The 13,913-nt window shown below is 47.7% G+C and overlaps 1 pseudogene; it reads left to right on the plus strand.

Annotated features, from left to right (window-relative positions):
* The first annotated feature begins 3,205 nt into the window (after positions 1-3,205).
* LOC101594933 lies at positions 3,206-4,158 on the plus strand (annotated as a pseudogene).
* Positions 4,159-13,913: the final 9,755 nt, after the last annotated feature.

Genomic DNA, 13,913 nt, shown 5'->3' on the forward strand with positions numbered 1-13,913 from the left:
ATATGGAAAAGCAGAAGGCTTCCGATATCCAAGCATATCCTGAGCAAAAGAAACACCTCTGGAGGCATCACCATTCCTGATCTAAAGCTACATTACAAAGCTATAGTACTAAAACCAACATAGTACTGGCATAAACACAGGAGTATAGACCCATGGAACAGAACTGAGGACCCAGATTTTGGGCGAAATAACTACAGCTACTTGATATTTGACAAAGACCCTAACAACATAGGCTGGAAAAAAGCATCTTCAGCAAATGGTGCTGGAAAAACTGGATAACCAAATGCAGGAAATTGAAACTTGTTCCATACATCTTGCCTTGCACAACAATCCAGTCAAAATGGATCAAAGACCTCAATATAAGACAAGAAACTCAGTTACTACTGGAAGAAAAAATAGGAGGAACTTGTCATGATATAGGAATGGTAAAAGACTTACTGAAGAAAACCCCAGTAGCACAGGATCTTAAACAATCACTCAGTGGGATCTCATGAAGCTGAAAAGTTTCCTCACAGACAAGCATATAATAAGCAGAGCCAATAGATTACCCACAGAATGGAAGAAAATATTTGCTGAATATTCAATTAACAGAGATCTATTTTCTAGAATCTACAAAGAACTCAAAAACCTAAACAATAAGAAGTCAAATAACCCACTCAAAAAATGGGGCAAAGAGCTGTACAGGCAGTTCTCAGAATAAGAAATACAAATAGCAAACACATACCTAAGGAAATGTTCATCATCCCTATTCATCAGGGAAATGCCAATTAAAACAAATATGAGATTCCACCTTACCCCAGTAAGGATAGCAAACATTAAAAAGTCAAATGAAAATTTGGGGATGTGGAGAAATAGGAACCTTTATCCACTATTGGTGGGAATGTAAGATGGTACAAACACTTTGGAAAACAATAAATAAAATAAAATAAAATAAAATAACATAGTTGATTATAGAGTTACCAAAAGACCCGGTTATTCCATTACTGGGCATTTATCCTAAAAGCTCCTTGTCTCAGTTCAGAGAGATTTGCTCAACTATGTTTATAGCTGCTCAATTCATAATAGGTAAGAACTGAAATCAACCCAGATGTCCATCATTAGACATGACAGATCTACACAATGGAATTCCACATAGCAGCAAAGAAAAATGATAACATGAAATTTGAAGAAAAATGGTCAAACCTGGAACAGATTGTTCTCAATGAACTCACCCAATCACAGAAAAATAATCACCTTATGGTCTCACTCACCCACAACTCCGAGATGCTGACATACCTAACAAGCATCTCAAGGACTGGACAATAGGATGGGTGATGAGGGAGGAGAGGGTAATGGTGTGGATGGGGGACAGAAAACTGGACCCAAATGGCAATGGTAGCATAAAATTCTACATCCCAAAGGAGAGACTAAGCTGGGTGTGATGGCACACGCCTTTAATCCCACCCCTTGAGAGGCAGAGGTGGGAGGATCAACATGAGTTCAAGGCCACCCTGAGACTACAGAGTGAATTACAGGTCAGCCTGGACTAGAATGAAATCCTACCTCGAAAAGAAAAAGGAGCACCTCTAATCACAAGGCCCTGGAGAGAGTACGATGAAGACTGACCTTAATCTTCTCCTGTTTCTCTTTCTCTCTCCCTCTTCTTTCTTCTCTCTGTATCTCTTTTATATTACCTATCATTTTCTTCCTTCTCTTCTTTGGTGCTGACCTGTAACTCCCAGTACCAGTATGTGGCTATCATCCACAATGAGCTCTTGATCAGAGACCCACAAGGTTTCCCAAAAGAAGACAGATTTCTGTCAGAGTACTTGATGACTTGATGACCCACCAAAGGTTAGTGGTAAGACCCTACTGCTGAAGACACCATATGCTGTTGGCACGTAACATGGAGTGACACGATTGAAAGCTGAAGAGAGTCAGTCCCCAGACAGTCAGCTTGTCTAGTGCCAGAGGTGCTACATGACTGATGGGGGAAAAAGACCAAAATCTGTCCAAGCAACTCATGGTCTAAGCTGCTCAGCAGCAAACAACCTTATGTGATGTTCACACAAGTGCAATAGTGGTGCACAGCCATGGTGGGAAACCAACTGCTCTTCATTTGGCTAACTGATCAGTTCAGTGAAATGGCACACATTGCTGGAGCTGGGAAACAAGTCAGAATCATAACCAAAAATGAGCCCACTCTCTATTATCAAGCTCCCACCAATCGTGGGCTATAAGAGGGCCTACACCTATTACATTTTCTCTAATAAAAACAATGGTTATCTCATTTATCTCGTGCTAACTTTTCCTTTCCAGTGGAGAATTTGCTTCTCTTTTTCAGCTAGATGCAGATCCTAAGGAGATAACCAGCCCATCACACTCAAAAGGGCCCCAACCGAAACTAAGAGTAATTGGAGAAATAAGCAAGAGTGCTGCTTTCTTGGTAAACCTGGTACAGCACAAGGGTGAAGGAGATAGACACAGAGAATACTCAACACCTTCTAAATCAGATATCCAGAGACACAGAGGCTCCCAAGACCTCATCACTGAAACAGACCTAAAATTAACCCAATATGGCTCAGGGAAATTTGTGGAAGAGGGGTCAGAAAGAATGTCAGAGCCATAAGTTGGGTCATAATACACAAAGCCATTGCCTCCTACCCATAACTGATGGCTAACCCCACAATGCACGACCCATATTCTCCAACAAGGAGGGTGCCTGGGGATGGGGGGAGGGCAGAAAGGAGGCTAACAGTAGTACCAACTTGACTGTATACAGTGAGCACAAAACTAATAAAAACAACTCACTGTAAAAGTAAGGCTGGGCTGCTCTCTCCTGTGAGGGGACAGACGCTGGGCAGCTTAATAAAGGCTCTTCATATTAATTCTTGGTCTTCTGTTCATTTCTCATTTGGCAGTCGCTATATTCTTTCGGAGCAGTGCATAGGAGTGGCTCTGTCAGAAGTGAGGAAGGATGGCAAGTTACAGACTGGGCAGTGACTCTGCTAAATGCCTGGCAGCACATATTCAACAATGTGAAAAACATGCACAAATAGTAGTTTCATCTTCTCTGTGTTATTTGTTATGAGTGTATTTATTGAAAGGTAACTTGGACCAAAAAGGTGTAGGATCGGAGCCTTCTGCTTGAAGTTAGTTCCGAGTCCTTTGTGCGAAATGATGAGTGATAAAAGAAATTGGAACAACAGGATGGGGAGATGGCTCCATGGGACACACTGAGCACTTTCAAGATTCCTTTAAGGGCTCCTCCTGGAACATGGGAAGCCTCTCGCTTGCCCTCTACTCTGCCCTCTTCTCTTACTCAGGTTGGGACACCCTTAATTTTGTAACAGAAGAAATCAAAAACCCAGAAAGAAATTTGCCCTTGGCCATTGGAATTTCTATGCCAATTGTGACATTCATCTACATCCTGACTAACGTGGCTTATTACACAGTACTGAGCATTTCAGATGTTCTTAACAGTGACGCTGTGGCTGTGACTTTGCTGACCAGACGTTTGGCATGTTCAGCTGGACCATCCCCATTGCTGTTGCCCTGTCCTGCTTTGGAGGTCTCAATGCATCTATTTTTGCTTCATCAAGGTTGTTTTTTGTGGGCTCCCGTGAGGGCCACCTCCCGGGCCTTCTGTGATGATCCACATTGAGCGCTTTACACCTGTCCCTGCTCTGTTGTTCAGTTGCACCATGACGCTCATCTACCTCGTCATGGAGGATGCTTTCATGCTCATCAACTATTTCAGCTTCAGCTACTGGTTCTTCCTGGGCCTGTCTGTTGTTGGCCAGCTCTACCTTCGCTGGAAGAAACCACATTGGCCCCGACCTCTCAAGCTGAGCCTGTTTTTTCCCATTGTGTTCTGCATATGCGCTGTGTTTCTGGTGATTGCGCCCCTCTTCAGTGACACCATCAATTCCCTCATTGGCATTGGGATTGCCCTTTCTGGGGTCCCAGTGTACTTCATAGGTGTGTACCTGCCAGAGTCCTGGAGGCCACTCTTTATTCGAAATGTTCTGGCTACTGTCACCAGGGTCATCCAGAAGCTTTGCTTTTGCGTCGTAACTGAGCTAGATGTAGCTGAAGAGAAAAAGATTGAGAGGAAAACTGACTAGAGGACAGAAGGACATTCCCTGAAGCCTGGAAGGCTGTGGCTACAGCCTCCAAAGTCCAGTTCCTAACCCTCTGAATTAAAGACACCCGTGGGCCACATTCTGTAAGGGAGCTCAGGGCCAGTGCTCACTCATTGGTAAGCTATGGAAGGATACTCAGGGATCAGGCCAGCCTGAAGATGGGGTGCTCTGTGGGGAGGGAGGTTTGAGGACAGGGGAGTGGTGTAGTTTGTTCCTGGTGGGTAGGTGTAGTCCCGGCACTGACTTGGAAAGCTGCAGTGGGAAAGGAGTCCTAGGTTGATAGCTAAGGCTCGTGTTCACAGCTATTGCAGCTTGAACCAGGAGAGACTCCACAGGGAGGCTCTAACCAAATCCAACCACCTGAAACTTTAAGCCTGAAATGCACCATTTCTTCTTGTGGATCAAAATTCTCGCCTGGGTAGAGTATTGTATTCCCTTTTTTATTTGTTGGGTGGCATGAAGAAGACTTTATTGAACTGCTGCGTCCTCTTTCCTGAACTCCTGGAAAGGAAAACCATTTCTAGCCTTGGAGCTTCACCCTCAAGCACACAATAAACTTGAGAAGTCTTTTCAGGAAAAAAAAAAAAAAAGAAATGTAACTTTATTGAATGTAACAATACAATACAACAGGACTATGTGTGAGCCTTTAAAGGTTTATAGCTTAGGGACAAAAGAAACAGAAGAGAAGAAATATAAAAGGCCCTTTGTTAGGAACTCTTGCCTCGCATGTCTCTCAGGCAGGTGGGTCTGATAGTAGCAAGGACAGGTGGGTGCTGCCAAGATGAGATGGGTCCCTTGGAACTTGGATCCTACTGTTTTCTCTAAAAGTATTCTCTGTAATACAGATGGGATCCCTGGAGGGTACACTTCCTCAAACAAGCAAGCCTAACTTGCCAAAAGATCTGGGACACTGAGTTGCGTGGCTGCCCTCTACTGGTAGAATAGAGCAGAGCTGGGTCAGGGTCTCCCTTCTCTCCTTTCCCAGTTTTAAACCTCTCCTGTTCCTTGCAACACCTTGAAGACTCTTGCTTCTACTCACCCCTTCCAGCCAGGTACTCTTAAGGACTCTTGCTTGGGGATTATTCAATGATACATAGTTTCATCTGGTAAAATTTGTCCCGATTTTTCTTGAAGCTTGTAAAACACAACCAGGATCCTTCAACTGACATGTACATTATTGGATATGCCTGTGTAAAATAAACGATGACCCTTACCTCCACATCCCCTGAAATGAGTGCTCACATTCCTCACATTGTTGTCAGGGAATCACTGCTTTAGTGCATGAGGAAGTTCACAGGAGCTCGGGGTTTCTGCATTAGTTTTAATTGCATACAATATCTATCAAGAGCAGTGACCCAAACTCCTGTCTCTATCACTCTCGCTACTTTCACTTCCCACTCCTGCTCCCTCCTTCTCCTCACTTCTCTTTCCATGTGCTGTCCTTCACCCACCCTATCTCCATAGGAACAAGACAGAGTGTGGTGGAAAGACTGAGGTAAGCTAAATTTTTCATCCCATTGGTTTTACCCATGAACAGTAGGTGGGAGGTAGGTACTGAAAGAGGCTGTGTATCCACTAGTCTCCAGGAAACTCAAGTGCTGGAGGGGATCCTTAGATGGATGGTGAGGGAAGGAGGCCAAGCAGAAGAATTCTCAGCCATAGGCCAGCCCTGTCACAGGGGTGTCTTGACATGCATCATCTTGTTCTGAGGTTTCCTCAGAAATGCTATCTGTTAGGTCAGGACAAAATGGAGTCACAGCAGGAGACATAAGGAATTGAGTCATCCACATTCCTCAAGGGACCACCCAGCCATCATACCTTTCTTACCTAACAATGCCCCAGGTTTAGGTTTCCTGGCCCCTGTCTCTCAGGTTACCTGGACACTGTTCTGGTGCCACATCGTAGCTATTTGAAATGGCTAATGTAAAGAGCAAAGGAGTTCTTTTCCTTTCCTCACCTTCCACCAACCAAAAAACTCTGTGTAGCCCACTGTAGCAGACAGCTTCAGGTTTGTTGAGATGAACTTCCAGACCAGGCACAGTTATGGAGAAAGGGATATTTATTGAAGATGACAGATCCTGGGGAAGTTCCATAATGTTAGAGAAGTTGGCCTGCCTTCACAGTTCCAAGCAGAGAGAGAGAGAAAGCACAAGCCAAAAGTCAAAAACCACACAGCACAGCACACTTCAGGAACTCCAGCTAGGCACACTTTGAATATCTTTAGATTAAATGCTTAAACCCACCACCATACTTTAAGATCCACCCAGTGACATTACCTCCAGCCAAGTGGCTGCAGATGCAAACTACAAACTAATAAAACACTGAATATATTGGGGCCATCTATTTAAACTACCATACCCACTATCTGTAAGTTGGCTGTGCTCTGCTCTTGAGAGTCAGTCCTGGCAGTGAAAGGCCCAAGAATTCAGAAGCTCAGAAATACTATCACGCTCCAAAGGGAGCTTAAGCGGGCCCCCTGCATATCTCAAACTCCAGGCTTTACTCTCTGTTAGAAGCAAGTAAAGAATCCCTCTTCTCATTATATCAGAGCCCACTCCTAATATAAAACTAGGTAAAAAGGGCATGAGATAGCCCTCAAGGATGGGAAATAAGTAATAAAGTAAACCACTTATTTAGTTTCTGTAAATAGCCTGCACCATAAGCCTTAATAGCCCACACTGTAAGCCTTAGTAGCCTTAATAGCCCACACTGTAAGCCTTAGTAACTTGCACCATAAGCTGTAGCAGCCTGCCTCAGACCACCAAGGCCATAGGAGGCTGATACCATACTCTGTTACCCCCACCTAAGGAATTGCACAAGTGCTGACCTCCAAGGTCACAGGAGACTGGTACCACACTCTGCTACTCCCACCTAAGGACCTGCACAAACGCTGACCACCAAGGTCATAAGAGAGTGATTGGTCCATGAGGGGCTTGAGCAAAGTAAACTAATTGGCTTAGAAACTGTGGGGTGGCACAAACTGACTGGCTAACACCCTGCAGGGGCTCCTGATATTAAATAATGATTGGCCTAATACACAGGCTTTGTTAGAAACCCTATAAAAACTGCCCTGTTCCTGCATTCGGGGCTCTGCAGTCCTCTACCCCTGTGAGGTGTACAACTGTGGGCCCCAGCGCGCTTGGAATAAAATCCTCTTGCAGTTTGCATCAAGACCGCTTCTCGTGAGTGATTTGGGGTGTCGCCTTATCCGGGCAGAGCGTGGGGGACCCCCTGCGGGGGTTTTTTCCTACATTGGGGGCTCGTCCGGGATTAAAGGCCCCCCCACACACACCCAAGAACCGACTTGGAGGTAAGCAGGCCCCTTTGGAATGAATGTTTTCTGGCCGGTGTTTATGTTCTGAGTATCTGGTTTCTGGGACGCGCGCTTTTGGCTTGGTTTGATTTGCAGCCGTCCTCTAGGGCCTTAAAGGGCCAGGGGACCGTGATCAGCAGACGTGCTAGGAGGATCACAGGCTGCCGCCCTGGGGGACGCCCTGGGAGGTGAGGAGATCCAGGGACGCCTGGCGGTCTCTTACTGTCGGTCAGAAGACCGGGTACTGTTGTTAGAGTGGAAGCTTCCTCCTCCGCGGCCGTCAGATTCTTTTGCCTGCTTGTGGAAGACGCGGACGGGTCGCTGGTGTCTGGATTTGTTAGTCTCAGTTGTATGTGTTGTTGTTGTTGTTCTTTGTGTCTTTGTCTATAGTTCTAAGATGGGACAGACGGTGACGATGCCCCTTAGCTTGACTCTTGACCACTGGACTGAAGTTAAATCTAGGGCCCATAATTTGTCAGTTGAGGTTAAAAGGAGACCCTGGCAAACGTTTTGTGCCTCTGAGTGGCCAACTTATGATGTCGGATGGCCATCAGAAGGAACCTTTAATTCTGAGACTATTCTGGCTGTTAAAGATATTATTTTTCAGAACGGACCAGGCTCCCGTCCCAACCAAGAGGCTTATATCCTCACCTGGAAGGATTTGGTGGACAACCCCCCGCCGTGGGTCAGGCCGTGGCTGAATAAACCCAGGAACTCAAGCTCTAGAGTCCTGACTCTTGAAAATGAAAAAAAACCCTCTCCTCCCCCTCGCATCTACCCTGAGATCGAGGAACCTCCGGCTTGGCCGGAGACTCAGCCTGCCCCTCCCCCCCTTACCTAGTCCCGGGAGCTGAGGGAGGGCCTCTCGCCCCTCCCGAAGTTCCGCCCTCCACCCTTCCCATGCCTCCGCCTCTCGCCCCTCCCATGCCTCCGCCCCTTGCCCCTCCCGAAGCTCCATGCTCCGGCGTGACTGCTTCACCCCTCGCCCCTCCCGAAACTCCGCCCTCCACCCTTCCCAAGCCTCCACCCCCCTTCCTCCCAGAGCCTCAGCCCCCAGGCTTGCGCAGGCTTCCTTCCTCTGCCCCTCCCGAGCTCCTGGAAATGGGAGGGCCAGCTGCAAGGACGCGGAGCAGGAGAGATGCTACCCCGGAGGGAGCAAATGGAATTGTAACACTGCCGCTATGCGAGGCAGGTCCTCCCATGCTGGGGGGCCAACTACAACCCCTCCAATATTGGCCTTTTTCCTCTGCAGATCTTTATAACTGGAAAGCTAACCACCCCCTTTTTCAGAGGAACCCCAACGCCTCACGAGGCTGATGGAATCTCTTATGTTTTCTCATCAGCCCACCTGGGATGATTGCCAACAGTTGTTGCAGACACTCTTCACAACCGAGGAACGAGAGAGAATTTTAATAGAGGCCAGAAAAAATGTCCCTGGGGCCGACGGGAGGCCCATGCAGCTGCAGCATGAGATAGACATGGGGTTCCCTCTGACTCGCCCTGTTTGGGACCACAATACGGCTGAAGGTAGGGAGAGCTTAAAAATCTATTGCCAGGCTCTGGTGGCAGGTCTCCGAGGTGCCTCCAGAAGGCCCACCAATTTGGCCAAGGTAAGAGAGGTGATGCAGGGGCCAACGGAGTCTCCCTCAGTGTTTCTTGAGAGGCTCATGGAAGCATTTAGGAGGTTCACACCCTTTGATCCCACCTCTGAGATTCAAAAAGGCTCAGTAACATTAGCTTTCATAGGACAGTCAGCTCCTGACATCAGAAGGAAACTTCAGCGATTAGAGGGATTACAGGAAGCTGACTTGCGTGATTTAGTAAAAGAGGCAGAAAAGGTATATTACAAAAGGGAGACAGAAGAGGAAAAGGAGCAAAGGAAAGAAAGAGAGAGAGAAGAACGTGAGGAGAGACGTGAGAAAGAGAGAGAAGAAAGGGAGGATAGGCGCAATAGACAAGAGAAAAATCTGACCAGGATCCTGGCCACAGTGGTAGAAAAAAAAGGAAAAAGGGAGAAAAATTTTCAAAAGTTTAGGACAGGCCCTAGGCAGATAGGGAACCTGGGCAACAGGACCCAACTTGATAGAGATCAATGTGCCTATTGCAAGGAGAAAGGGCACTGGGCAAGAGACTGCCCTAAGAAGAACAGCAAAAGACCTAGGGTCCTAACCCTTGGAGAAGATGAAGTATAGGGGGAGACGGGGCTCGGAGCCCCTCCCCGAGCCCAGGGTAACTCTGAAGGTGGAGGGGAAGCCAGTCAAATTTCTCGTGGACACTGGCGCTGAACATTCAGTGCTTTTGGAACCAATGGGAGGGCTAAAAGATAAGAAATCCTGGGTTCTGGGTGCTACTGGACAACGGCAATATTCATGGACTACCCGAAGAACTGTTGACCTGGGAGTGGGACGGGTAACCCACTCATTCTTAGTCATTCCTGAATGTCCAGCACTCCTCCTTGGAAGGGACCTATTAACCAAGATGGGTGTTCAAATTTCCTTCAAATCAGAAAAACCAGAAGTGTCTGTTGGAGGTCGACCCATCACCGTGTTGACCCTCCAGCTAGATGATGAGTATCGATTATACTCTTCCCCGGTAGAGCCTGATCAAGACCTAAAGCCCTGGTTAGAACAATTTCCCCAAGCCTGGGCAGAAACTGCAGGCATGGGCTTGGTGAAACGAGTACCCCCACAGGTCATTCAACTAAAAGCCAGTGCTACACCAGTATCAGTCAAACAATATCCCATGAGCCAAGAGGCCCGAGAAGGAATTCGGCCCCATATCCTAAGACTGATTCAACAAGGTATTCTGGTATCGGTTCAGTCCCCCTGGAACACTCCCTTACTGCCAGTTAGAAAACCTGGAACCAATGATTACCGCCCAGTACAGGATTTGAGAGAAGTCAATAAGAGAGTACAGGACATACATCCAACTGTCCCAAACCCTTACAACCTTCTTAGTGCCCTCCCACCAGAGCGGATTTGGTATACAGTGTTGGATCTAAAAGATGCTTTCTTCTGCCTAAGATTACATTTGGACAGCCAACCTCTTTTTGCCTTTGAATGGAGAGACCCAGATACAGGAAGGACTGGGCAGCTCACCTGGACCCGGTTACCCCAGGGATTCAAGAACTCCCCAACCATCTTTGATGAAGCCCTACACAGGGACCTAGCCAATTTTAGAGTTCAACACCCACAGGTAACCCTCCTTCAATATGTTGATGACTTACTCCTGGCAGGAGCTACCCAACAGGACTGTTTAAAAGGTACAAAAGCATTACTGCTGGAGCTGACTGACCTTGGTTACCGAGCCTCGGCTAAGAAGGCCCAAATATGCAAAAGAGAGGTAACATATTTGGGGTACTCCTTGCGGGATGGACAAAGATGGCTGACAGAGGCACGAAAGAGGACCGTAGTACAAATACTGGTCCCAACTACGGCCAGACAAGTTAGAGAGTTCCTGGGGACAGCTGGGTTCTGCAGACTATGGATCCCAGGGTTTGCAACCCTGGCTGCCCCTCTCTATCCACTAACTAAAGAGAAAGGAAAATTCATTTGGACTGCTGAACACCAGGGGGCGTTTGATGCCATCAAAAAGGCACTATTAAGTGCGCCTGCCCTAGCCCTCCCTGATGTGACCAAACCATTTACCCTTTACGTAGATGAGCGTAAGGGGATACCCCGGGGAGTCCTAACCCAATCCTTAGGGCCATGGAGAAGATCCGTTGCCTACCTATCAAAGAAACTTGACCCTGTGGCTAGTGGATGGCCTATATGTCTAAAAGCCATAGCGGCGGTGTCCACGTTGATTAAGGATGCTGATAAGCTAACTCTAGGGCAGAAGATAACTGTCATTGCCCCCCATGCCCTGGAGAGCATTATCCGGCAGCCCCCAGACAGATGGATGACTAACGCCCATATGACTCACTACCAGAGCCTGCTCCTCACCGACAGGATAACGTTTGCCCCTCCTGCCATCCTCAACCCCACTACTCTTCTGCCTGAAGAAACTGATGAGACAGTGACTCATGACTGTCATCAACTGCTGGTTGAGGAAACTGGGATCCGAAAGGATCTCACAGATGTCCCACTGACTGGAGGAACATTAACCTGGTTCACGGATGGAAGCAGTTACATTGTAGAAGGTAAGAGGATGGCTGGGGCGGCAATAGTAGACGGGACATGAACAATCTGGCCAGCAGCCTGCCAGAAGGGACTTCAGCACAAAAAACTGAGCTCATAGCCCTCACACAGGCCTTACGACTAGCTGAAGGAAAGTCTGTGAACATCTACACGGACAGCAGGTACGCTTTTGCCACTGCACACGTGCACGGGGCCATCTACAAACAGAGAGGGCTACTTACTTCAGCAGGGAAAGAGATTAAAAACAAAGAAGAAATTCTAAGTTTGCTAGAAGCCCTACATCTACCCAAAAGACTGGCCATTATACATTGCCCTGGCCACCAAAAAGCCAAAGATTTTATCTCCAAAGGAAACCAGATGGCTGACCAAGTGGCCAAGCAGGCTGCCCAGGGGGTCAACCTTCTGCCCATAATTGAGAAGCCAAAGAATCAAAAAAGTGAGCAATGATATACCCCAAGTGACTGGCAAGAAGTCAGAAAGTTGGGCCTGTTCTCTGAAACTCCAGAGGGGGCCTGTTTTACCTCAGAGGGAAAAGAGATTCTACCTCAAGCAAAGGGACTAGAGGACGTTCAACAAATACACCGCCTAACCCATCTGGGGGCCAAACATCTACAAAAACTGCTGCAGACGTCTCCTTACCATATTCTGAGGTTGCCAGAGATAGCTGGCTTAGTAGTCAAGCATTGTGTACCTTGCCAGGATGGTCAATGCTAATCCCTCAAGAATGCCTCCTGAGAAGAGGCTAAGGGGAGACAGCCCAGGTGCTCACTGGGAAGTGGACTTCACTGAGGTAAAATCGGCTAAGTATGGTAATAAGTATTTACTAGTTTTTGTAGACACTTTTTCAGGATGGGTAGAGGCTTATCCTACCAAGAAAGAAACCTCAACCGTGGTGGCTAAAAAAATACTGGAAGAAATTTTCCCAAGATTTGGGATACCCAAGGTAATAGGATCAGACAATGGTCCAGCCTTTGTTGCCCAGGTAAGTCAGGGACTGGCCAAAGTATTGGGGATTGATTGGAAATTACATTGTGCATACAGACCCCAAAGCTCAGGACAGGTAGAAAGGATGAATAGAACCATTAAAGAGACCCTCACCAAATTAACCACAGAGACTGGCGCTAATGATTGGATAGCTCTCCTACCCTTTGTGCTCTTTAGGGTTAGAAACACACCCGGACAATTTGGACTGACCCCCTATGAATTGCTATATGGGGGGCCTCCTCCACTGGTAGAAATAACCTCTATACATTGTACTGATGTGCCGCTTTCCCAGCCTCTGTTCTCTAGGCTCAAGGCGCTCGAGTGGGTGAGACAACGAGCGTGGACGCGACTCCGGGAGGCTTACTCAGGAGAAGGAGACTTACAGGTCCCACATCGCTTCCAGGTGGGAGACTCAGTCTATGTCAGACGTCACCGCGCAGGAAACCTTGAGACTCGGTGGAAGGGCCCCTACCTCGTCCTACTGACCACTCCAATGGCCGTGAAAGTTGAAGGAATACCCGCCTGGATCCATGCATCTCACGTCAAGCCTGCTCCGCCACCGGGCCCCGAATGGCAAGCCGAGAGGACAGACAATCCCCTTAAACTCAGGCTTTGCCGTGTGGCTTCTCCTTCTCCAGCTAGGTGATGCCTCCAATCCCCATGCCCCCCAAAAATTGACTTGGCAAGTGCTCTCTCAAACGGGGGATATAATATGGACTACAACTAGGGAAGCGCCTCCCTGGACTTGGTGGCCTGTCCTGACTCCAGACATTTGTGCCCTAGTAGCCGGGATAGAATTTTGGGATATCCCAGAGCTCACCCCGGAGGAGGCCTCTAGAGAACTCCACTCTCATGTGGCAAAGTGGGCCCTCACACAAGGGGTCTTCTCCCAAGGCCAATACATGGCAGACAACCCGGGGTGCAGCTCTGGGCCAGCCCAACGTAAGATGCAGCATACCCCATTTTATGTCTGCCCCCGAACTTCTAAACGAAGTTGTGGAGGGACAAAAGAGTTCTACTGTAAACACTGGGGTTGTGAAACTACAGGCAATACCTACTGGCACCCAGCTTCCTCCTGGGACCTGATTACTGTGCAGGAAGGATTAGATGGGAAAAAAGCAGTTCCTCTCAGCATCTCTTTCACCCCCCAAGGTCGAGAGTCCCGAGACTGGATAAAAGGAAAAACTTGGGGACTCAGGTTTTATATGACAGGATGGGATAAGGGCCTAACCTTTACTATACGACTTAAGATAGAGCCTCCCACCCCTAGACCAGTAGGACCTAATAAAGTTCTAGTAGAACAGGGACCCCCTAAAGTGGCATTACCCAAGCTCCCACCCACAGTGGCAGCCA

Source organism: Jaculus jaculus, chromosome 12, assembly GCF_020740685.1.
Source record: "Jaculus jaculus isolate mJacJac1 chromosome 12, mJacJac1.mat.Y.cur, whole genome shotgun sequence".
Classification (NCBI taxonomy): Eukaryota; Metazoa; Chordata; class Mammalia; order Rodentia; family Dipodidae; genus Jaculus; species Jaculus jaculus.